The sequence below is a fragment of the Lissotriton helveticus genome, chromosome 2_1 (genome assembly GCF_964261635.1).
Source record: "Lissotriton helveticus chromosome 2_1, aLisHel1.1, whole genome shotgun sequence".
Lineage (NCBI taxonomy): Eukaryota > Metazoa > Chordata > Amphibia > Caudata > Salamandridae > Lissotriton > Lissotriton helveticus.
In genome coordinates this window covers 200,438,846-200,462,369 of record NC_136059.1, presented here as the reverse complement: position 1 = coordinate 200,462,369, position 23,524 = coordinate 200,438,846, and positions in this window count along the sequence as shown.

Genomic DNA, 23,524 nt, shown 5'->3' with positions numbered 1-23,524 from the left:
TGCCAGAGCACTCCAAAGTCGTGTACGACTCCAAATGCGTAACGTGAATCTGTGTAAATGTTAACTTTCAGGTTCCTGGCACGTATGCAGGCTTGTGTCAGAGCAACTAGCTCCGCTGCTTGAGCAGACAGGGTGTCAATACGATGTGTCTCTATAACTTCAGTGTCTGTAGTCACTGCATACGCGGCTACTAGTTCTCCTGTACTTGTTCTCATACATGAACCATCCACATAAAGTGTCAGGTCGGGATCTGGTAATGGAATATCTGTCAGATCTTGTCTTGGCTTAGTCATAGTGTTAACTACTTCCACACAGTCGTGTGTGGCAGGATTCGAATTAACTGACGGTAACAGTGTAGCAGGATTTAAAACGTTGCAGCGTCTGATTTCTATGTGTGGCTGGAACAGTGTCAGTTCATAACCTGTTAAACGTGCAATTGTCAAGTGCTGAGTCTGTGTTCGGTTTAAAAGAACTTCCACAGAGTGTGGAACTTGTACTGTCAGGGAGTGTCCTAATACTATGGAATCACTTTGTCTAATAGCTAGTGCTGTGGCTGCAACTGACTTGAGGCACGCAGGCAGAGCCTGGGCTACAGGATCTAGTGTGCTCGAAAAATAAGCACAGGGCTTGTACTGTCCTGCTTGATCTTGTGTGAGAACAGATAATGCTGTACCTTCACGTTCAGTGACGAAAAGTGTAAAAGGCTTACTGTAGTTCGGTGTAGCTAGAACTGGAGCTTGGCATAAGGCTTTCTTTAATTCATTGAAACTAAGTGTATGTTCAGATGTCCAAGGGAGGACAGTCGATACGGCTGCCTCCTGTGTCGTTAACTGTATCAGTGGCTTAGCTAGAAATGCATACTGAGGAATCCATTGTCTGCAGTAAGAAGTGAGGCCAATAAAAGCACGTACCTCCTTCTGTGTCTTGGGCTGAGGAAGACTCGCTATTAACTGGATACGGTCAGGTGTCAACTGCCTACCCCTCTTGGACAGTAAGTGGCCTAAATAGATCACTTGCTGGACACAGAATTGAAGCTTTGAAGGGGACACCTTGTGCCCCATCTCGGCAAGGAAATACAAGACTGTAAGGGATGCTCGCTCGCAAGCACGTTCAGAACGGGCTGTGATCAGTAGATCATCGACATACTGGAGCAGGGCAGTGTCAGTTGGCATGTGAATGTTGTCTAGTTGTCTCTTAAGTGCTTGACTGTAAATACTTGGACTTTCTGTGAAACCTTGAGGAGCGCGTGTGAACATATAGCTCCTTCCATTTAAACAAAAACCGAAAAGAAACTGGCTATCTGGATGAATGGGGACACTGAAAAACGCGTTCTTGAGGTCTATGACTGTAAAAAATGTGGCTTCAGAATCAATGGCTGTCAGTAGGGAAGAGATATCTGGGACAACTGGGTACTGGGGAATAATACATTTATTGAGTTCTCGAAGGTCAATCACTAATCGATATACTGGGGGTGCATTTGGATCAGTACGTTTCATGACTGGAATGATCGGAGAATTACATACATTGGAGTCAGTTTCTACAACTACTCCTTGAGCCATGAGCTCATCAATAATTTTGGATAAGGCTGTTACAGCCTCAGGTGGCAATCTGTACTGTCTGATTCGTGGCAGGACTACACCTGGCTTGAGAGTCACACGATGGGGTGTGATTTGCATATAACCAACATCAGTTGGACCTTGTGCCCATAGATGCTGCGGAACATTAGACAATCTCGGATCAAAATCTCGTAATACATAGTGACCCTTGAAGTCACGTAAGAACAATCGTATTCCCTCTGGGGAGCAGCAAATAACTGCACCTAATTCTTTCAGTGTTTTAATACCTAACAAATTTTCTGGGCATGACTTCGTAAGTAACAGATCAGTAGTGCGGGACAATGGACCTACTTCTAGAGTAACTGGCTTTGATATCTCGTTTACAATAGGCTTTCCTGAAAATCCAAGGGAAACATTTCTAGAGCCTGAGAGCGGAGCCCCTGGAACCTCGGCGTGACTGATGGTGGTCCTACTTGCCCCTGTATCAATCAGAAACTTTCTGTCTTTCCCTAATACTTGACTGTGAACATAGGGACCCTCTTGATCTACAGGTATCTCGATGAGAGGCAAGCCTACCTCCCTCTCTAGGCTGTTTCATGAGTACGGCTGATACTCTGGATACTCGGACTGTGCATACTGGTACATCTGCTGTGTAACATGCTGTGTTGCAGCAATAGGCTGCGGTGCTGGAACTGTCTGTTGTGCATTCTGTGGCTGAGAAGCCTGTGGAACTTGTTCTTGTCTAGGCGGACGTGGTCTTTCTTTAGTCTTACCGGTGGCTATGTTGTGTTTCAGAACTGCACACTCGTTTATATAATGACCTGGCTGTTTACAATAATTGCAGGTCCCTTTAACGGGAACTGCAGGATGACTGGCTTGATTCGGACCCCTCTTCTGACTGTCTTGAGGGACAGATTGTGCAACCAGTACTTTCATTTTCGTGTCTTTCATACGTTTCCTTTCATGATCTTGCTCTTCTCTGATTCTATTCTGGTGATACTGAAGCATCTGTAACATCTGGGACGGAGTATTAGCTTGCCAGGTACTTTCGACTTTCAAAACTCGGTTCTTAACTTGTGGACTTGAATTCTCGACTAATTTAGTAACAAAGAGATGAGGGTATGACTCGCTACTTGTCTTGAGGCCACTGTTAATACTAAAGCATTTCTCAAATCTAGAATAAAAATCACTAGTGTCTTCGTCTTGTTTCTGTTTACAGGCTGAGATTGCATCCCAGTCTTCCTTTTTAGTGGCTAATAATCTTGGCAAAACTTGTATTAACAGTTCTGGTAATTCTTTACATTTCTCTCCTAGACCGGTACCTGGTACTCGTATCTTATCTTCAGCTTCTAGGACTGCCCAATCGATCTTTTTCTCTCCCACCTCCCATTCTTTTTCCTTGAGTTTTTCATATACCCCTGCGGGCAACAGGACTTTTAACATTTTAATTATATCTGGATACGTGTATTCTCCCATACGGAGCATGTCCTTTAATTCTCGGTGGAACCCTGCTGGATCTTTGTCATGACAGGGAATTCATTTCTTCATCTCTAAGAGTTCCATCTTTGTAATCGGAGTGTAAACAAACACTCGTTGCATTTCACCATCTGCTGTCCTGACTGGGTGTACTTCTCGTAACGGATTCTGTCTGTCTATGTAAAAGGGTTTACTTTCTGGGGGTGAGACATGAACAAAATGCGGGTTCAAAAACGTTCTATATTTGTGGCGCTGTTCTAGAATGACACTAATTAAATCGGTACCTAGACCTTTCCATCTATACTGGAGTAACTCGTTCAGGACATCGTGTAACGGACCTGGATCAGAATGTTGACCCTCATACAGAGTAATGAGGTGTTGGATCATATACATACCCACCAGTCGTTGCTCGGCTGGGGGCAGTTTCAGAAACATTTGTGCCACTATTTCGTCTGAAAAAGTGGTAGAATCAGTAGCCCATCGGACTGCTGATCGGGCTAGTTCTTGTTCATGCATAGTACTTAACTCACTATAACCGATTCGTGATTTCAGAATGTGATCGGTAACTTGAAATACTTGTTCTAAAGAACCTTGTTCTGGTGCTGAATGAGGAACAGTTTTCTTGTAATCTAGACGTGAATGTCGGTCGGAAAATCTAGTTCTACCTACATACGCTATTCTAGCGGGATTCTCGTCCTCTACCTCTTCAGTAGAGTCATTTTCTTTCTCGCTTACTTGTGCTGCTTTACGTTGTTCGTGTAACTTTAGTATTTCTTTATGAATTTTCTTGTACATACTCTCTATACTACTGATATTCTTGTGCTTACCCTCGGCTATATTATCACTCCACCTTGTCAGGATTCTCATTTCGGCCGGATCTTTAGACGGGTAATCTTGTTCTCTTATTAGACAATTAATCAGAAACTTTAATATCATGAGCTGGATCTCAGCTTTCCTTTGAGACATGGCTTCGCCAATACTTTCTGGATCATCCCCTGTACGGATGAAATGATATATTCTGTCTAGATCTCCTTTCATATCCGGTAGGGTGTCCAAATACCCGGTCACCCGTCTTACACGGATGGAATATATTACTGTACTATCATCACCTGCAACTGGATCATAGCGGCATTCAGTAAGAGCTCGTCGGATATCTGCAAGGGACTTATATTTGGGCGTACGCTGTAACGCACATTCATGTAACTCGGCCAACGTTCTACGTTGGTGTGGTGGCGGGGTACCAGGAGGACCTCCTCCTGCGGCCCCTAAACTGGAATCGTCGACTGATACTCTTCGTGCTGGCAGAGTGGGAAATTGTAATGTAGGCTGGACCGGGGGTACCGTAGCAGGTACTGCAAAAGGTGCCCCGGTGTCTGGAGGAGCAGGATTTACATTATTTACAGGAGCTGGCGGAACAGGATTTGCATATTCCGGGACTGTGTCGTCCAAATAGGATGAGATAAAAATATCAGCTGCGGTCGGTTTGCGACGTAGCTTGGTCGGAACTAGTGGCGGCGGAAAATTACTGGATGCCTCCGGGGTCGCTTTTGGCAAGCCCTCGGCAAGGAGAGGATACATACCCTTGATGAGGGCATTCCTCTGTCTGTCTGATTGTTCTGTTTTAACTCGTTCACCTATCTCGATTAGTTCCCTTTCCTGGGCTCGTTCTAAGGATTCTCTACTTAGTTCTGACTTTCTGATTTCTTTTTCGGTTCTTTTATGGGATTCTTTGCGCCATAACTCGATGGCATCTTTCTGTGACTGTCTGGCTTTCTTTTTCCATAATGCTTCTTCTACTCTCATGATGCACTCGGCATCCCACGTACCTGATACGGGCCATCTATACTTTTCTTCTAACTCTTTGGTATACTCTACCCATAAATCTAGATATAATATGGCACTTATGCCATGCTTCTGATACATAAAATGACCTGGACTGTCCCTAGGCGGGACAGGAACTGCTGCTTCTAGCAGACCTTTTCTGGTTTTTAACTGACGTAGTTTAGAAAATAAGGGCATGACTGAACTGTAATCTAGACACAATACAATACACAATGAACACGATAATTACTCCACTCTCATACCACGACATTAAAAATACATGAAGAACATTTAAAATAACAGTTCGAACAGAATACTACCTGGAATACTGAAAACAGAATACATGAATTTTCTCGAGAACAGGACTGACTAGAACAGAAACTAGATGCACTGCTGAAACAGTACGAAACTTACCGGTCTCATACAGAGACACGTCAGGACCCGCATCCACCGAAGTGGACACTTCGTTTTGGGTCTGTGTACCACCAACCCACGGACCAGAGTCAATTAGATTGACCCTGTCTAGATACTACCCCAGCAACGGTACTCACCGGGCAGCAAGAACGGAAGGCCTCGGACTGGACTGGACTGCAACGACGCCGGACGGACGAACTTCGGACTTCTGTTACGGGTGGGCCTCCGGATACCTCGGACCTTGGACTCTCGGCTTGGGCTCTGGTCGGGACTCGCCGCGTTCCTCCACCGCCTCGTCTGGATGCTGGACCGCCACCTCCGTCTCCTCCGTGGGCCTGAGGGATACTTGAAGCAGAAATATCTGCACGTGCACGGTATGGTTCCGTCACGGCTGCAGAGGGTCAGGGGGCCGGCGTGGCTTCACCGGCGCGTGGGGAAAGGGCAAGTCCCTATTCGGGCGCCATTATGTGGTAAATAAATAAATAATACCTCTATTTTTGAATGAATATATGAATAACAGATAGCTCAATAAATAAGAGTCAAGATTCGAGGTAGTAGGAATTTGCAGGTTTAATACAGCATAAAGGACAGGAACAGGACAACCTGCACGGACAAGATCTGGGATGGCTAGCTAGCACAACTTTAATAACAGTGCACAAGTATATATACTAAAACAATTGCATTACAGTGAATTACAGTAGGCGGAGCAGTGGGTGTGGTCAATAGCAGTCGCGAAAGATAAGGGTGAAAGTGGGTGTAACAAGAGGCGTATACATAGACATGTGATGTAAACGTAACAGAGTATTGTCATAAATGGGGCGGAAACATGGAGGGGGCTACCTAAGGAGCCGGGACCTCTAACCTAATGGTGCGCGCAAACTGACAATGACGTGTTACTAGGAGAAGCTGGGGGCTATGAACTCTGTGCTAGGAGTAGAGACTGAAGTCTGGAGAGTCAGGGCGACATGTACCTAAACCCTATCTAGTATCTGATGTTTAGAGAACATGTTGATATAAACTAAAAGTTATCGGGGTAAAGGCTAACAGACTCTAAGACTGGAGCATGCATTATTCTACATGTAGTGCGTTGAAGAATATTAAATGACCATTAAATGCAGTATTTCTCTTACATGGAGACGTAAAGGCTAGACAATGACGGAAACTATTGATGCGATTCAGTAGCTTAGGAATGCAGAGAAGGAGGGCTGGACTGATAACTAGAATCATAACATACTCTTGGCAGACTCATAGGCAGAGCCAGGCTGAACCGGGCACTGTGAGGCAGGAAGTAAGTAAAGGGTCAGGAACACAGGTGGGGGCTGTATCGCTTCTCAGCGAGGGCTCAGGAGACAGAAGCTGAATCTGGTGTCCAGGCCCTTTTGAGGCCTAGAAACGGGGACTTTACAATGAAATAACGTGCACACTGAGAAACGTGGCAACGCAACTTTACATAGGCCTAATACTCGTAGCTTTCACGAGAACTGGAAACTGGCATACTAGAGATGGACACAACTGTAATTGCGTCTTTAATCAAACATGGGGAATACATATGCATATTAATCATGCACACATAACATAAGATGGAGGACACGTAGGGACACAGAACATGGCAAAATTTACTTTTCCACAGGGGGGCTGCTGGTGTGGCCTTTTGCTTGCCCAGGGGTGGTGGTGGTGCATGGACTGAGTGTGCCTGTGGTGTGGTCTCACTCTCTTTGATGTAAACATCATGGATGGCATTGGATTGTGGTGATTTCTGGCTGTTTTTCTGTTTTTTGGGGGTGTACTGTTTATGTGGACTGGCCATGTGGGTGGTGGTGGTGGCCATCTTGAGTGCTGGCTGGTACAGGCAACATGTGCTTGGGGTGTAAGGGGGCCATTTTGAGGAGAGGCAGTGTCTGAGGCCTGCACTTATTTTGCCTACTTTTCATCCCTTATGCCCAGGGGTAGTGAGTGTTGCATGGGCCTAGTGTTTCTGAGGGGTGTCTTCTTGAATTTAAACACCATTGAGGCCATGGATGGGCTGGGATTGTGCAGATTTTATTGTTTTTTGTCGTTTTTTTGGGCCTGCTGGTGTGGCCCTTTGCCCAGGGGTGGTGAGTGTTGCATGGGCCTAGTCTTTCTGTGGGGTGTCTTCTTGAATTTAAACATAATTGAGGCCATGGATGGGCTGGGATTGTGCTTATTGTATTGTTTTTGTCGTTTTTGGGGGGCTGCTGGTGTGGCCTTTTGCTTGCCCAGGGGTGGTGGTGGTGCATGGACTGAGTGTGCCTGTGGTGTGGTCTCACTCTCTTTGATGTAAACATCATGGATGGCATTGGATTGTGGTGATTTCTGGCTGTTTTTCTGTTTTTTGGGGGTGTACTGTTGATGTGGACTGGCCATGTGGGTGGTGGTGGTGGCCATCTTGAGTGCTGGCTGGTACAGGCAACATGTGCTTGGGGTGTAAGGGGGCCATTTTGAGGAGAGGCAGTGTCTGAGGCCTGCACTTATTTTGCCTATTTTTCATCCCTTATGCCCAGGGGTAGTGAGTGTTGCATGGGCCTAGTGTTTCTGAGGGGTGTCTTCTTGAATTTAAACTCTATTGAGGCCATGGATGGGCTGGGATTGTGCAGATTTTATTGTTTTTTGTCGTTTTTTTGGGCCTGCTGGTGTGGCCCTTTGCCCAGGGGTGGTGGTGAGTGTTGCATGGGCCTAGTCTTTCTGTGTGGTGTCTTCTTGAATTTAAACATAATTGAGGCCATGGATGGGCTGGGATTGTGCTTATTTTATTGTTTTTTGTCGTTTTTGGGGGGCTGCTGGTGTGGCCTTTTGCTTGCCCAGGGGTGGTGGTGGTGCATGGACTGAGTGTGCCTGTGGTGTGGTCTCACTCTCTTTGATGTAAACATCATGGATGGCATTGGATTGTGGTGATTTCTGGCTGTTTTTCTGTTTTTTGGGGGTGTACTGTTGATGTGGACTGGCCATGTGGGTGGTGGTGGTGGCCATCTTGAGTGCTGGCTGGTACAGGCAACATGTGCTTTGGGTGTAAGGGGGCCATTTTGAGGAGAGGCAGTGTCTGAGGCCTGCACTTATTTTGCCTATTTTTCATCCCTTATGCCCAGGGGTAGTGAGTGTTGCATGGGCCTAGTGTTTCTGAGGGGTGTCTTCTTGAATTTAAACTCTATTGAGGCCATGGATGGGCTGGGATTGTGCAGATTTTATTGTTTTTTGTCGTTTTTTTGGGCCTGCTGGTGTGGCCCTTTGCCCAGGGGTGGTGGTGAGTGTTGCATGGGCCTAGTCTTTCTGTGTGGTGTCTTCTTGAATTTAAACATAATTGAGGCCATGGATGGGCTGGGATTGTGCTTATTTTATTGTTTTTTGTCGTTTTTGGGGGGCTGCTGGTGTGGCCTTTTGCTTGCCCAGGGGTGGTGGTGGTGCATGGACTGAGTGTGCCTGTGGTGTGGTCTCACTCTCTTTGATGTAAACATCATGGATGGCATTGGATTGTGGTGATTTCTGGCTGTTTTTCTGTTTTTTGGGGGTGTACTGTTGATGTGGACTGGCCATGTGGGTGGTGGTGGTGGCCATCTTGAGTGCTGGCTGGTACAGGCAACATGTGCTTGGGGTGTAAGGGGGCCATTTTGAGGAGAGGCAGTGTCTGAGGCCTGCACTTATTTTGCCTACTTTTCATCCATTATGCTCAGGGGTAGTGAGTGTTGCATACTTGCATGTCCGTAGTCTTTCTGTGGGGTGTCTTCAATGTAAACATCAAGGATGGCATGGGATTGTGCTCATTTTTCTGTGTTTTGTCGATTTTTTGGGGTGTATAACTGAACTGATGTTCTCTGTCTTCCATTGCTTTTAGGTGCACAAGAAGACTCAAGAGAACCACCAGTGCCAGGAAGAAGTCCTGCAGCGGTGTGTGCAGCATAACGTCACGCGACGTCACGGCTGGACACAGAACCCTCTGCAACTCGTGCAACTGCTGCCTGCTGACCTGCTCTGAAGAGGATGGCCCCAAAAAAAGTAACCCGTAGCTCCTCTAGCAAGAAAGGTGCCAGTAAGGAGCAGAAGAAGCAAGTTACCAAGGAGACTGGTGTGCCGCCCGCCCCTTTTTTTGGGAGTAAAAAAAAAAGCATGCCTGCAGCAGCAGCAGCGGGATCTGCTGGGGACCAAGCTGGCAGCAGCACCCCCGCTCCATTGGGCTCAGTGCCACCACCACCACCACGCCAACTTAAGTCCAAGCCCTTGAGTGCTGCAGAGGCAGCCAGTATAGTTCCTCAATCACCATCGACCAGTGATGTTGGCTCATCGCAAGAAAGCAGCAGCAATGTCCCTCAATCAACACAGGTTGTTGTAGCTCATCTGACGAGTGTTGAACAACCACAGCCGCAACAACAATCACATGTGCAAGTACAAGCCCAAGTACATGTGGAAGGAGAGGCAGCGCAAGGAGATGCGCAAGCAGAGGTGCATGGAGGGTCACAAGTGCCCACAATAGTTGTTCCTCCCGAAGTAGGGGCACATCAGGAAATCGACAATCAAGGCGAGGTATCATTTGAGGAAGCCACTCCTCCTGATGATCCTTCATTGTCTTCCACACCCCTAGCAAGGAAGAGATCAAGGGTGGTGTCTACATCCTCTTCAAGCACACCTCCTTCTGATGATACGGATCAAACTTGGGAACCAGCACCACAGCCGTCTGAGAGTGAGGCACACCATGATCCAACAAAGGTAGTTAAGCGTAAAAGGAAGCTCGTCCAAAGTCTCAGAGTTATGGAGTGTGATGAGGCTCAACAAGAAGTGGCGGATACTGCTGCTGATGAAGACTCTGCCAACGACGACCCAGTCATCATAAAGGTCACTGCAGCCCCAGCGGGCATGCAGCAAACAGACATTTTGACCCTAGCCCGAAGAGCTGCTGCGCGTGATGATGATGATGATGATGTTGTCGATGAGGAGGCAGTGGAAACACCACAATCATTGGAGTTAAGTAGTACACCAACTCGTCCCGCTTCCATATTTCTTTCTGGCAAGAAGAGACCTCCGTCAACCTCGACCTTAATTAGTGGCGGTGAAAGTGCAAAACGTACAAATGTTGGGCAATCCAGATCCTCCACTTCATCTGGCATTAGCTTCATGACCACCACCACCAGTATCGCCGCCTCCTCCAGGTCCCACAGACACTTCAAGTCCCCAGTTTGGGACTTCTTTACTGTTTGTCCCAAAAATCCAAAGTTTGCCATTTGTACCCTTTGTAAGCTTGCAGTTAGTCGTGGTAAGTCAGGTACCAACTATGGTACCGGCGGCCAGAGTGGTCATCTTGAGAGAAAGCACGCTGTCAAATGGTTTGCGCACCTAGATGCGATCAAGAAAGGCCAAAATCAAGGAAACGTTGATGTTTCATCTGATGATGAGGAGCAGGAAGAAGACGTGTCAAACACGTCCCTTACACCCAGTACCCCTGTCAGCAGCACACCCAATGTGAGGCACACTAAGAGTGTTGGAGCGAGTGAGACACCAACGCACAAAAGTTCACCAGCGAGCAAAATTGGGTCAACGAAGTCATTATCAGCCCGTAAATGCTTGGTCCAGGCCAACATTAGAACAATGCTTACTTCAGACGTGCCATATGAACGCAACCACCCACTGACGCGTCTGTATAACACTAAGCTGGCTAAAATGCTAGCTGTGGACCTTCTACCTTTTTCTTTTGTAGAAGCGGTAGGTTTTCTTGAATTAGTGGCAACGCTCTGCCCTAAATGGAAAGTTCCGAGCCGGTTCTATTTTGCCAGAGTTGCGGTTCCAGCACTACATGAAGATGTGCTGCAGGCGATTGGGGCAGCTTTGCAGAAGAGTGCTGTTCACACAATACATCTGACAACAGACATGTGGACCAGTGGCCCAGGCCATGATTACATGTGCATCACTGCACACTGGGTCTCTTTTTCAGGTGTTAAAGCAAAGCTAAACGCAGGTGTTGACCCGGACCAAGTTTTCAAAGCTGCTCGGAAACATGCAACACTAGCCATGTTTGGCTTGGAGAAAAGTCACACAGCAGAAAACCTTTTGCAAGAGTTTAACAAAAAGGTCTTGACAATGCTATCCCCCCTAAAACGCCAGATTGGTTATGTTTCCACGGATAATGGCTCCAATGTAGTTAAGGCCATGTCGGAGGGTGGCTATTTCAGAGTGCCATGTTTGGCGCACTGTATCAACCTGGTAGTTCAAAAATTCTTGAGTGATAGAGACAGTGCAGCGTTCGCGGTAATGGCCACCTGCCGCAAAATGTGCAACCATTTCAGCCATTCTTTTAGGGCCCGGAAGCATCTGCGGAGACTGCTACTTCAACGTAGAATGCCAGTGAAAGCACTCATCCAGGAGGTGGCAACACGTTGGAACTCAACCTTCTACATGCTTGAGCGTCTGTATGAGCAGTATACGGTACTCGATCACTATTTCTTCACAGAGGGTACATCTCAGAAGGAGGACCTGCGGATGAGTGCGGCGCAATGGGACATAGTTAAAAGCCTGACAGACATGCTTCGTCCTTTTGAGTTCTTCACGCGTGCAGTCAGCCAGGAGGACTGTAATTTGGGAAAAGCTATCCCATTGTTGTGCATGCTGGAGCACCAACTGATGGCGGTGTCTTCTGAGTTTGAAAAAGAAGATGAAGAAAAAAAAAACCATTTCATTTTGTCAGAGAAATTATTAGAGCGCCTACGTGGTGATGAACGTCTTCAAAAGATCAAGTCAGATCAGCATTACATTTGTGCTACTATTCTGGATCCACGCTACAAAAAGGCGCTGGCAGGCGAAGCATTCTTTCCTTTTGATGATGCAGATGTTCAAAAGTACAAACATTGGTTAGCCTTGTCAGCCAAGAGGTTTGAAAAAGAACGGCAGGTTATTGAAGGAGAAGCCAGTACATCAGCATCAGCATCAGCAGGCCATCCCCAGTCACAAGAATCCACTTCTGCACCTGTGGCTGGGGCACAAGTGACCTCTCAGCCGTTAAAGACACCGGCAACTGGATCATCTGCACCACACACAACAAAAACAGTGGCTGTTGTAGAGGATTGGCTAAGTTTGCTTGGGTATGGTTCTCGAAAAAATGTCACAGCCACAGCAAAAAGTAAGCAAAGTGGAGGAACCGTTGATGACCTTGAGTCGATGGTGCAGGACTATATGAATGACTCAACAGTGGTCTTTCTTAATGAGGAGCCATTGCAGTATTGGCATGGCAAAAAACAATTGTGGCCACAGCTCTACAACCTGGCTATAAACTATTTGTCTTGCCCACTCGCAAGTGTGTCTTCTGAACGTGTTTTCAGTGCTGCTGGTGGCATTGTAACTCCCAAACGGAGCCGCCTCTCGCCCAAAAATGTGGAGCGGCTGACAATGATCAAGATGAATCAGCACCTCATACCACCAGATTACAAAGTACGAGAAAGCACGCCGCATGAAGACGAGGAGGACGGCAACGTAGATGAGGGGATTTTTTCTCTGTTCGGTGGCACTGACCTCATCCAGCCTGAATTCGCAGAGTATGATGACGAAATCTTGTTCTTATTCCCTGACACCGAGCCCTGAAAATGAGACAATCAATCAAGAACTTTCTTTTTCGTCCTTATTCACTTTTATTCCTGTGTGCTTTGTGTCTCTCTTTCTTTGTTTTGCACAGTTAATTAAATTCAAACTTTAATCACCTAATCCCAAAAACAAGACCATCATCAGAACTGTCTTCACTTGTTTGCTTATTGCTTTGAAGGTGCCGCAGTCTACATTCCTCAGGTTCACAAGTTCCGAAGAACATGCTCCTCTATCCTCCTCCTCCAGACTGCGATTTCCCTCCAAGCAGAGTGCTGGATTACGCCCAATGAAGAAAGACTCAGCACTTGTGGGGGTGTTGTACTTCTTTGCGGGTGAGTTGACGGATTTGGGCGCATTGCTGTGAAGCTCTAATAATGGACAAAAGTGTTTTGGACCAAATATGAGGTGGAAATTTCTTGCCGTTTTTGCTGACTTGCTTGCCTTTGAGGTGCTCTTTGGCGGGGTTCCGGGGGTTTGTGGGTAATTTTTGGTGTCTGTCGAAGCACTGCTGCGACAGTCTAATCTTGATTGCATTTGCTTTTCAGGAAATCCGTGGTGGAAAACAGGAGTTATGATGATTGATGATGATGACCTAGCTGAACAGCGCCGCATTTGGACCGAAGGCCGAGAGATATTGTAAGTATGAGATTTAGCTTTTTCGCTGTTTGGGGGTGTTGTCGGGTGGTTTTTTGCGGGTGGGTTGGCGCCGGCGGGTCTTGCCTGGGGCATTCCTGGGAAGGTCTAATACCGGATAGAAGTGTTTTGGACAAAATCCATAAGGAACAGCCTTTTTTTTGCTATTTCTTCTGACATCTTGCTCAATGTAGCGTTTTGGGGGGCTTCCTGCTGTTCGTGGGTGGGTTGCGGCCGGGGTCTCTGCCGAAGCACTGCTGCGACCGTCTAATCTTGATTGCATTTGCTTTTCAGGAAATCCGTGGTGGAAAACAGGAGTTATGATGATTGATGATGATGACCTAGCTGAACAGCGCCGCATTTGGACAGAAGGCCGAGAGATATTGTAAGTATGAGATTTAGCTTTTTCGCTGTTTGGGGGTGTTGTCGGGTGGTTTTTTGCGGGTGGGTTGGCGCCGGCGGGTCTTGCCTGGGGCATTCCTGGGAAGGTCTAATACCGGATAGAAGTGTTTTGGACAAAATCCATAAGGAACAGCCTTTTTTTTGCTATTTCTTCTGACATCTTGCTCAATGTAGCGTTTTGGGGGGCTTCCTGCTGTTCGTGGGTGGGTTGCGGCCGGGGTCTCTGTCGAAGCACTGCTGCGACAGTCTAATCTTGATTGCATTTGCTTTTCAGGAAATCCGTGGTGGAAAACAGGAGTTATGATGATTGATGATGATGACCTAGCTGAACAGCGCCGCATTTGGACAGAAGGCCGAGAGATATTGTAAGTATGAGATTTAGCTTTTTCGCTGTTTGGGGGTGTTGTCGGGTGGTTTTTTGCGGGTGGGTTGGCGCCGGCGGGTCTTGCCTGGGGCATTCCTGGGAAGGTCTAATACCGGATAGAAGTGTTTTGGACAAAATCCATAAGGAACAGCCTTTTTTTTGCTATTTCTTCTGACATCTTGCTCAATGTAGCGTTTTGGGGGGCTTCCTGCTGTTCGTGGGTGGGTTGCGGCCGGGGTCTCTGTCGAAGCACTGCTGCGACAGTCTAATCTTGATTGCATTTGCTTTTCAGGAAATCCGTGGTGGAAAACAGGAGTTATGATGATTGATGATGATGACCTAGCTGAACAGCGCCGCATTTGGACAGAAGGCCGAGAGATATTGTAAGTATGAGATTTAGCTTTTTCGCTGTTTGGGGGTGTTGTCGGGTGGTTTTTTGCGGGTGGGTTGGCGGGTCTTGCCTGGGGCATTCCTGGGAAGGTCTAATACCGGATAGAAGTGTTTTGGACAAAATCCATAAGGAACAGCCTTTTTTTCAAGGTCAAATTTTGTTCTAAAACACAGTAGTACACCTACCTTGAGGGGAAAGATCCGCTATAATATTTTGGCCATACTTATTGATCCTTAAAAAGGTGACTCAGACAGAGCACGCAATTTCAAAAATATTGTACTGTCTATTAGGGAAATCAAAGTGTGACTTTTTGCACCACACAGCGTACATACCTTTTATTTATTTATCAGTGGTATTGTAATAGCACTTCCTGTTTTCCGTTCAATAATTACAGGCCGGGTTTCAGTCAACATCCGCCAGGCAGGCAGTGGACAGGGTGTCTTCTGTCAGTGGTCACCACATTGATGGACGAAGCGTCAGCTGGAATGGAGGAGTGCCGCCAATAAGAGGAATTGTTTGCTGCATGCTTATTACTTACCAAATTCAACAGGACAACTCCAACAACATACGCAATACAGATACAGTATCCATTGTTGTCTTTTATTCTATGAGTGTGACTGCATGTGCTTACCTTTAGTTTGTAACCAAAGATTGTCTGTATCTTCAATTATTGTTTGTCCATGCTCTGCTTTTTTTTTCTTCTCTCAACAAAACCTACCCAAAAAGAAACCCCCATTCCCATCCATTTTACAAACCCTAACCCTCTTCCCCCGGGCTGTGTTGTTTTGCTTGATGTCTGACTAAAATGACATCAATAATTCCACACACTTGCTGGGGAGGATAAGGTCATAGCAGCAACAGGCTGGTGAAGGAATACGAGGATATCTTCTAGACTTACTCAGCTTCAGTACTATATCTTCTAGTAGTAGTAGCCAATGTCAAATAAATTCAACGCAAGTACTAGTTATACTTGCAAGCAAATACTTTACCATTTGTTAGGCTACATTATGGCACTGTTCTAGTGTACTGTCACCTGCTATTTTCTCGATCGTACCGTAACCGTTGTAATGCTACAGTAAGGAGGACAAACAAGGTTTCGTTTTCTTTTTTTCCATAGGCATGCAACTGCCACTGTGTCACACCACTAGTACCACCGCAATGAGGAAATGTCACCCGCCCAGGATTGACAACGTTAATCCCCATTTCACCTGGAGCCAGCCCTGGGCCTAGCCCTAATTTCTAACACAAATTACAGGTAAGATAAGCGTTTGGTGGGAGGTAGTATAATGGAGTATTATTTCGGAGTAGACAAGAGATTGACGGTTGTACTACTAAAGTCCTACGACTGTTCAGGAAAACAAAGTTACTGTTACACCCCCGCCCCCCACCCACCAGACTGAAAAGCAGTAAAAAACAGGTATGGTCAGATAAAGTTGAAAAATATATTTATTTAGCCCTAACAAAATAATCTCCCTCACCCACCCTAACCCCAACGATTGTCTCTGAAACGTCCCAAAACGATCCCAACTCCCAAATCCCACCCCCCAAAAGTCTATAAAAAAAGGGCAAGGGACACTCCACTACTGGAGGGTGCTGGTGCTGGTGCATGATGCGGCATGGGCATAATACTCCTTGCGGAGGGTGGCAAGCTCGGAGCGGAGGCCCTTAACCAAGTTCTTATACCTCAGGACCTCCTGCTCCAGGTTGGACATGCGGACTCGTAGGCGGCGTTGGCGGTCCTTGCAGCTCCTGTGGGGGGCAGCTGGTATTTCGGTTGCTTGGCGGTGGCGGTCGTCTTTCTTAGCCCGGCTCGGTCCCGCTGGCTTAGTCACGGAGGAGGATGCAGTGGTCACAGTCGAGGATGTCGTTGTTGCACCCCCGCTCGACTGCGTTTCCTCCTCCTCCTCCAGGGCCACCAGCCGCCGATATTCGGCGACTGTGGCCTCCAGCCTTCGTTGCCGGGCCAATCTAGCCTGCTCCCTCCTTGTTGTTGATTTGGAAGGAGCAACTATATGAAGAAAGAAAGACATAGTCTGTAACCAATGCTCCTTATTAATAACACAAAGTGATTGAGCCGAAAGTTGGGTCACAGAGTACAAGTAGCAAATTGAAAGCACAGTACATAACTATTGAGGACAGTATCTATGTAACCTCCCACTTCTGCATCCTTGCTCTAACAGTAGTGGTAGTTTAATGAACTAATTCTACGACCACTATGGACTTCCATTACAGTCGACTATGACAGTACACCAGTCTTATTCTTCTTCTTCTCTCTTGTTTAGGGAAATGGGTACGTTATCTTATGCAAGCCGGCAGAATGACATGGACAGCACAGTGAACTTGCACCCGAGAAAAAAAGTTGCACACCATGATGAGTGAGACAGACTTGCGTTACTGTACCGGTCCAGTACATGCAGGTGGTGAAGCTATTACTTTTCTATTACGGGTGGCACTGAGAATACTCTGTTACAAGGGCTACTGCTTAATTAATTTACCTTTCACCCTACAGTGCAAATGAGTACTAGAAAAGGAAAATGAAGAAGCTAACTAATTTGATTATCTATCACTTCACATGGGACGTATTTAATGACAGATGAGATGACTTTAGGTGCTTTGCTTAATATTGAGTGAACAGTGATACACCCACACATGAATGACGTACTACAAGTAAACTAAAGTTATTAAGAGAGGTACGGAGTGTCCACCGTAATAACCAGATATATGCTGTGAATGCAAACGCAATACAAAGTACTGCTACTATTCATGGTAGTATTGGACACATTTACAATTTCTTTTCCTTGCCTTCCCTGCACTGGAACGGACGTGCGGGTGCGGTGGTACATGCTCTTCAAGGTAACACTTACTTCACCTGGCGACCATCTACTCTCTCTAGATACACATGTGCTATCTAAGAGTCAGAGAATACCATGCTCCAGGCATCCATTCAGTCAAAGTATACGCACACATACAGTTTCTGTTTCACCCACCCAGGCTGCTGTCCTTCCACCCATCCTTGCTTCATCATTGACCCAGCCATGCACCATACCATATTCTTTCCTTCCCAGCCACCTCGGGGGCCAAGCAAACACATATCGTTCTTCTTTGCCAGCCATCATACAAGTTCGCGTCCCACTTACTTACACCCTTCTTTCGCTTTTCGTTCATCCCATCCATCACGTTCGTCTAAGAACTTATTGGGATTCTTCTCACCAAAAACTTCACAGCTAAGTCGAAGTACATTTCGAGGAGGCTACTACCTGGTTGATTTGTAATTGTAATACACCCGTGCAGAAAGCACACTATGCAGTCTTCAATCTCAATAAGTAAGGAATATATAGCTTACCTGTTTCCGCCACCACCGTTTGATCCCCCACAGGAACGTCCGCCGGCTCTTGTACCGCCTCCTCCCCAGAGGCCTCCGAGTCCTGGTCCAACACAGCCACCTCCGCGCTGGCCCCGTCACCAGATGTTACACCTACAAAGTACATTTAAGAATGTTAGAATACACCACTCACTACTATATAATATTTGGTCTAGGAGAAATGTTAAAAAAACAGAATACAATGTAATAATTTGTGACTGTCTACTCCATAGTAAAAATGTCCCATTTTCCAGGGAAGGCTGTTGTCTTGCTGCACTTTTATGCACAACTGATGAATGCTTGCTTTTGATTTTTAACACGCACCACTTTTTCTCCTAACAGACAGAAGCTTGACTCCTGAGTCCTAAGAACACGACCAGGATCAAGTTCAAACCAGGTGAGAGCTCGGCTCGACCACAAGAAATGTGTCCAATTAATCGTCAGCACTAACCACTTTTCCGTTTTCAGTTAAATAGTTTTATGACAAAGTAGATTTTAATAAATGTGTTTACTTTTAATAAAGCTTTTAAACTTAAATAGACTCTGTGGTTTTTGTTCCTCTAGACTAGAGTGGATGAGCTAAAGGTTTTGGAATTTTTGCAAGCATGAGTGCCTCTGACACTTCTTGACTGTGCTGTGACTCCGTACTACTCTCTTGTCCTGCGTACGATAATCTAGAGATCATTGGGGATCTATAATCGGTGACTTCGGGAGCTGAATGACTCTGCCACACTATCTAGTCAGTAAGGAGACAGTGCATAGAGGTATTGCTGAATATAATGGGAGTCCAATGGAATTGCCAAATGTCCAATCTTAGTTAGCTACACAGACAGACTAATAAGAATAGTCTAGTAATACCACAGGGAGTCATATTCGAGGCAGGATAAGAATTTATATCCAGTCTACAAGAAGATCAAAGACGATTTAGAAAAAATCGAATGAGGAACGCTAGGAAAAAATAGGTACTGTTTATTAAAATGTAAACTTACTGGGGCCAGCAAAGGAGCCCTCGCCTGCCCGATCCTGGCCTGCATCCTCAGCACCCTCCTCCTGTGTCCTCTTGCCCTTGGGGGGAGCTGATGTACAACATGAAAGAAAGAAAAACCAGAAAACATGGATGAGATTTTTCAACCAAATCAAACATTTCAAAAGAACAATAACAACATATTTTGGAAAAATAGGAAATAGATAGACAACTATTCCACGGGATCTATCTCATGTGGTATACTACGTTATTCGTATTGCCTGATTTGCGGAACGTTGACTTAGAAAGTTCCTATGTAACTCAATAAACAGACTACTAAAGAGGTTTGCCTAGGCCTGGCACTGCAGGCAGCAGTGCGCAACACGTGACAGACAAAGTCCATCCTGCTTGCAGATCAGTGAATACTCAAACTATCAATCCACCCGCCACCACCGCCACTATTTCTTCTTATAGCCATGTGTCTAAAGGAAGGACTGGACTTCAGTCTGTTGGGGCTGATAGAAGTCCCTTGCGGAAGTTGCGGCTCATTTTCCTCCATTGTTGCGTGCCTTTTCTGACGCAGCGGCTGAACAAAAGACTCGCCATGGTGTTGGTGCGGCGTATATATTAAAAAAAAACACATATGGGCATATGGGCGATGCATCACGTTGTAAAGCCCTGCGCCATCAGGGGGCGTTCCGGCGCAAGGGAGGGCGTACCTGCGCAGGAACGAATCCTAAAAGTGGCTGAGGGAAATCTACAAGATGTCAATCAGTCACTTTTAGGACAATGATGCATGACTCAAACCCTGCGCGCTTGAAGCCGACGTACGGCTTGATGCAGCATTGGGGAGATAGGGTACCCCAGAGCATTGCTGGAGCTGCGCCATCGTTGGCACGCAACTCCAGCAATGCGCTGCCTTTACGGCACAGATGCGTAAGGCTTCTGTGACGTTTTGGGCCAATGGGTGGTGGTGGCATGGCACACAATTACTGCCGCATCCCTGCTACTTTGCAGGCATGCGCCGGTAATTGAAAATATGACCCTTACTGTCTAGCATTACGCAGTTCTTTTCTTTACACTACACTCATACATAATTTCTCAGGCCAATGAAATGCTTCTGAACACAACATACAAAACAAAGAAGCATAGTAGCAAGCAAGGCTACTGAGAAGGAGAGCAGTGCACCTGAAATGCATAGAAGATTTTGAAATATAATTTACCTCAATGTAATCGGCAGCATTATTGCTCTTGGTAAAGAACAAAGATTTGCAAATAACAGAGCAGGATAAAACAGAGTAGTAAATGTACTACTACTACTACTCACCAAGCCCGGGGACCTCTACGCCGAGCGCGTCCAGCAAGTCCCGCTCCCGGTCCATGACATCGGTCCAGCGGTGGGTGGCCTGGTTATATGTGCGCCGGACCCCAGAGATCTTGTACATGGCCCGGCACACCTTCTCCCACCGCTTGCGACGCTCCCGGATGCCATAGCCGGTCGCGATCTTGCCGCCTCCCAGGATCGTCTTGGGGAGGCGGCGCTGGACATGGAAGATCAGTGCCGCCACTTCCTCCGCGCTGAAGATCTCCCTCGGGACCACTTGCTCCCCCCTTAAACGCCCGCACGGGAGCCGGGCACGGGGTGCGGGACCCTTCCCCTTCTCAGGGTGCTTCCCGGCTCCCTTTACCATGGTCTGGGCAGAAATAGAGTTAAATGATAAACAAGAAATAGAATAGTGAAGAAGAAAAGAAAAGAGTTTAAAAAAGTAGTTTAAAAGTAACTAAAAGCTGCAGAAAACACAAAAATATAGAGCTAGAAAAATAGAGGGATAGATAATAAGTAAAATTAGATCAAAAAAACTTCAAACAAGCAAAGGATGGCAGAGATTGAGAGAGGATAGAGAAAGCATGCCCAGAACCATAGCAATGAATGAGAAACAAGATGGCCGCGCCCGTTCTCGACCGCGTGGGTAAGTTCGCGCGAGATTTTCCTTGCGAGTACGCGCGAAATTGTACTAGCGAGCAGCACACTTTGCGAGATTACACATAGCGGGCGGAAACGGAATTACGTCACGCCAACAAGATGGCCGCGCCCGTGTACGACCGATAGGGTAACTTGGCAAACGTATAGCTAGAAGCGCCTCGCGAACACGCGCAAGATCACTCAAACATACACGTCGCAAAAAAAACAGTTTTGTATTCGCACGTATTCGCGGCTTCCGAAATCGATCTCGCACGGATTCGCGCCCCAAAAAACGCGCGAAATTGCAGAAAAAAACGATTTTAGCTAAACTGAAAGCAATGAGCAGGTGCAAAAGTTCAAACTTAACATTAGTAACATTCAAGGTAGTGCTTCCTGATGGGCCCCTCCAAAGTTTGCAACTATTCTATGACCCTGCTATGACCCAAACAGCAGGCTCATAGAATAGCTACAAGTAGACCATAAAGGTCCTGTGAAAAAAAAATTTCACTGCAACAAAAAGCAAATTACAGATAAGGAAGGAAGCAGGTGCCAGCCAGACTGGAACTTTCTAAATAACTGACACATTAATGAAACACAAATTAATTGATGGCAGTTGAAGAAGGGCAGGTGTGCTTGCTTTTTTCAACCACCATAATCTACAGTGATAAATAAACCTAATGGGTGGCAGTGAGGATGTACCAGAGGGTGGCATGGGTGTCCCAGAGGGTGGCAGTGGTGAAACAGAGGGTGCTGTGAACCTGTGATGATAAACCAGACGTTGAAACAACATAGTCGCGGCCGTTGCGAGCCGAAAAGTAAGTTCGCAATTGCGAACTTGTCCCAAAATCGGCGCGAACGCGCGCCAACACAAAAAACGGGAAAATCCGCAAATCCGCTACAGTTCGCGGATCTTCGCGGATTGCGAATCCGTAAATCCGCAAGTTCGCGTACGCGAGATCCGCTAGATCCGCCCATGCTTAGTCGCCGCTTGCCCATAACTTGTCTTGAACATTTGTGCTCGTGGTGTGCATCACGATCTGATCCTTGATGAACTCGTCTTCCCACAGTGCGTATTTGCACGGGGCTGCCAGCTTCCTCAAAGCCGCTACGTATTCTTCTATGGTTTCTCCGGCCCGTTGTTTTCTCTGCTGAAAATTAAATCTGTCCACTGACACACAGATAGTGGGACGATACCGTTCATCTAGGTCTTCCACTGCGTGGGCATACACGTCGTCATCGGTGTCTTCTCTCTTTCTGGGCACCAGGCTCTTGTAAATCCTGAGTCCCTCCGGTCCCAGGTTCAGCAACAGGATACGTTTCTTTCTCTGGGGGGTGAATTTTTCTTCATTTTCGTCCTCCAGGACCCCTATGAAGTTATCTATATATTCTTTCCAGTCCTCCCACTTCATCAGAGGGTCCCCAGGTTTCGGTAGAAATTGCACTGGTGCAATTGCATAGCCTGCTGGCGTGCTCATCCTCACTTCCCTGGTCGCTGTCGCTTTGACGTCTTTGCTGGTGGGACTCCCTGGGGTGCTGTCCTTCGCTTCTGTGTTGGTGTCCTCCTGGGGACTCTTAGTGCTGGTCCCCACCTCCTCCTCTTTGGTAGCCAGCGCTGTTCCTCCCTGACGCAGTGTCGTGGGAAGTTTGCGCGCTATGTCTATCTGCTGCGGGGCGTCGGTGCTGCCTCTCTGACCTCTTCGCCGCCTCTTTGGGTGGCTGTGGCTCTGCCACGCTCCTCAAAACTTGTCGTACCTTTGGTGGGCTCAACCGTGCCTCCTTGAGCCGTCTGCCCGCTGGGCTGTATGGGGCAGCTCTGTGCCACGATCTGGGTGGGCTGGAGGCCTGCCTTCCCTGTTGCTGCCCACGTGGAGGGTCCGTTTTTTTTCGTTTTGGCCGGCTGGTAAATCCCAACCTCGTCGCCACTGTAATGTTGGTGTTCACCAATAACACACTGACTATCGTTGAGCTTCTATATGTATTTATTAATTACAACAATATCGATCTTATGAGGAGCGCCGGCCGATGCTGCCGTTTCTCTCCGTGCTCGGCGCGCTCTGACCTGCGCGCGCATGCGCCGCCAACATGGCCGCCGCACGTCACGTCTACGTGACGTGCATCAACTAGTGCGCACACTACACCTTAGAAAGATGAAAGGCCAAATCATCCTTGAAAGGATTCAGCCTGCGACAATGAAGATGAAGATAACAAGCGTTCAACTCGCTAAGCCATCCTGGTGTCTGACTGTATGCACTGTAAATATATCCTTCAAACCCGCACTGTTAATTCCAGTGTTCACTACAGAAATCGAACATGCGCTGTGCACAGTTCAGATATGCCATAAAGTCGGCTACCACAAAACTCTCAACTGTGTAAAATATTTAACATTTTATTTTATTCAGTCCATCAATATTCAGTTATATTTCGGTCTATATAAACCAAACATATTTGACAGATCTCCATGTGTCCCCTTGCAAACGACACAATAGAAAAACCAAATAGTTGGAGTAAGGAAATCCGTCTTTTTGCAAAGTCCCCCCTTTTTTTTACTGCATAACTGATATTTTGACACCTACCGAAGATGCAGCCTTCTGTTAACGACCAGGG